Below are 3,349 nucleotides of genomic sequence, written 5' to 3' on the forward strand. Positions count from 1 at the left end.
CAGACTGTATAACTGCTTAGAACACTCAGCACGACACAGTTGAGAAAGAGCTGCCTCCCACCATACTGAGTCAAACGCACCTTCAAAATCTATATATATAGCGAGTTCATATTTTGAATCAGAGTTTGAAATGTATGTATGAAAGTCCAGAAGAGCATCCTCGCACGATTTCCCCGGTGTAAAACCATACTGATTAGGTGTAATCATGTCATGGCGTTCTAACAATTCTTGTAAACGTATTGCCATTAACCTCTCTAACACTTTCCCCAGATTAGCCAACAAAGCAATTGGACGGTACGACTTAGGCTCAATTAAAGGTTTCCCAGGCTTCCTAATTAGCCTCAATAAAGCAATCTTCCATTTCAATGGAAACAGTCCTTCCTCTAGGCACTTATTATATAACAAAAGTAACATGTTAGGTATTAACTTAAAAAACCTCACTATAAATGCGTTCTCAATCAAATCTATTCCTGGACATTTTGCAAAATTAAGTTTCTTTAACACCCCTGCTAGTTCATCTATTGTAAACGCCATGGTATTGCCTCTAGCTACATAAAATTGATTTTTTCTCCGCAGTTCGAATTGGCACTGTGAGTCTAAGATGGGATCGTCAACCGGGAACAGCCTGGTTAATATTGCATCTACTGAATCCTCCCAGCCAATAGTCTCAGTAGAATCCTCTTGAATTGTATTAAATACCTCCAAACTTCTCAGTTTATCTCTTGACAACTTATATAGCAAACCCCAGGGATCGTTTCTCCCCGATTGTTTTACAAACAATTGCCAGGTTTCTCTCTTCCGAGTTGCCATGGTTCTCTTGTAATTATTTTTAAGAGATACATAATTGTCATGCAATCTAACTACCTCAGAATGACCCCAATTCCGATGCCGCTGGTACTGTCTCCTAGCTCGATATACAGCCCGTCGTAAGACAGTCAGTTCGTTTGTCCACCATGGGCAGGATTTTAGTTTAATAACCTTCTTCCTACCTGACTTATATGCCGCTCTTACTATTGAATCCTCTATAGTATTAGCTAAATATATTGCAGATTCACGAACTATCTGTTGTTGTTTATCCGAGGAAAAGTCCCGAAGAATAGAAGCTTCATACATGGACCAATCAAATGATTTCAACGAAAACCGAACAATGTGTGGTATCCGATCTTGAGTACCAGTTAAATCCGGCACATTCTTCACATAAAACAATATGGCTCGATGATCACTTGATGTCCAATCAGGCATTACCTTCCAGTTACAAATACAATGTCTAATACCAGAAGTTGTTATAGTTAAATCAATATTAGATTCACCCATTGGTCCACAGAAAGTAGAGAGTTGATTTGACTTGTTCATTACAAATAAATTATGGCTCGATAAAAACTCTTCCAGCAATAAACCTCTCATGTCAGATGTTGCACTATACCACAATGGAGACTTTGCATTAGCGTCTGTCGAAATAATCACTTGTTTAGGTCTTAAAATGAGCAACACATACTCTAAATAATCCACGCAATTATTAAAGTCCATTGAAGGAGCACAATACAGAGATATAAAATAGAATTGAACATTTGCCGAGGCCACCATAACACATGTAGCGAACTGGTTACATAACCTATGAACAACCAACACGTCTAGATCTCTATTATTGACCACAATTCCAGTTTTAGGCTCTTCCTGCACCGGTTGTATTATTCGTGACGTTAAGGGATAACCAAATATTCTAGATGTTTGCTCACCTGGAACTCTAGCCCAATAAGGTTCCTGTATTGCCACCAAATCAATTTGAAAATCCTCACTAATCTTCCTAATCTCGTCCGCTACCAATCTCGATCGTTGTCCATTAATCTGCATTATTTTAATTCCTGTAGAATAAAAAACTTCAGTTAACTCAGGATCTTCTTCCAACCCCCTCTCTCTTCGTTCATTACAACTATTCATTAGCAGTCCGAGTTCGTACCATTTCCAGTGCTCTTTGATATTCTGGACATCTGACGTCCCTTACTGAATGGCAACAATCCCGCTTACGGCGCTTGCAGTTAACACAGCTTGGCTCCTGATCTTTGTTTGGGCATTCAGCATATACATGCCCCCCTCTTGCACAATGACCACAAGTAGGGGAGCTGTGAGTACAATATTTCGTAACGTGTCCGTATCCAAGACATAGAAAACATCTGGAAACTATAGTAAAGGGGCGGTGCCTATGCGAACTTACTGCCAAGTATAAACGATCCAATGTGGATATAAACTTATATAACCTTGGGGAGAGAGTAATAACCCAGTGTACAAAAGCTGTACTTCTAGACTTGGTCGTAAACCTAAAACTTATGTCTTTCTTAACTTCCTCAAACGTGATCCCGCATTCTTCCAAATTCTTACAGTATAATTCTTCAATGATATCTTCCTGACTTAACTCCTTAGGAATATCATATATAATCACAGATGGGTTGCCCTTTTTAGGAACACCCGTTGTTATTCCAACAGACGCCAAAGAATCCGATGCAGCTATATTCACCAAATCCGTCTTTATAGCTGTTTCTAATAACACACCTTTATTTCGCACCAACCGCAGAGCTCGGACTTTCACTGACTTAAATTCATTTTTTAAAGCATTTGCCACAGCAGTTTTCACTTCAGAACTCGATTTAAGCTCACTACTATCAGAAGCTCGAAGAATCATAAGATTTTCCCCAGACCTGGGTATTCCTTCCTTAGGACGAGTACCACTCGCTATCTCCGCATAAGTACGCTTTACTTCCACCCCCTGCACTTGCGCATGATCTTGACTACCTATTACACCCCCCTCATCACTCACGACTGCTTTGTGGGCCTCAGTCTTACTATAAGGCTCAGACGAAAATGTTTGAATTAAATGTTCTAGTAAATTCGCCCGTTTACTGATCTCGGCATTTAAAGCTCTAAGTTTTTCATTTTCTATTAATACAGCCATAGTCGCTGTTTCTAACTTAGCCCACTTGTCCATAATTATGTCTCCTACCTTCTTTGTAACCTTATTAACATCTGCCAAGAGGAAGCTCCTAATGTCTTTCCTCATTTTAGAAATCCCCTCACACATTGACGATACATCTTGTACATTGTATAGCTCATCAGTCATAGTTTCAACATCCTGACTTGGTATAAGTTGCACCTCAGTATTCGCAGCTACCTGATCACTAACTTCCTCTTCATGCGCTAACTGAATATTCGTATTCCCAAAAGCTCTAAACTGATCCTGACTGTGTCTTCTAGAGTATACAAACTCCCCATATTTTATAAACTCTTCCCGTGACTGTGGCACTTTAGGTGGAAATAGGGGGGAACCGTCCTCCCCTGTATCAGATCCCACTGTATG

This window comes from Mastigoproctus giganteus, chromosome 10, assembly GCF_048544385.1.
Source record: "Mastigoproctus giganteus isolate SK-2022 chromosome 10, ASM4854438v1, whole genome shotgun sequence".
NCBI lineage: Eukaryota > Metazoa > Arthropoda > Arachnida > Uropygi > Thelyphonidae > Mastigoproctus > Mastigoproctus giganteus.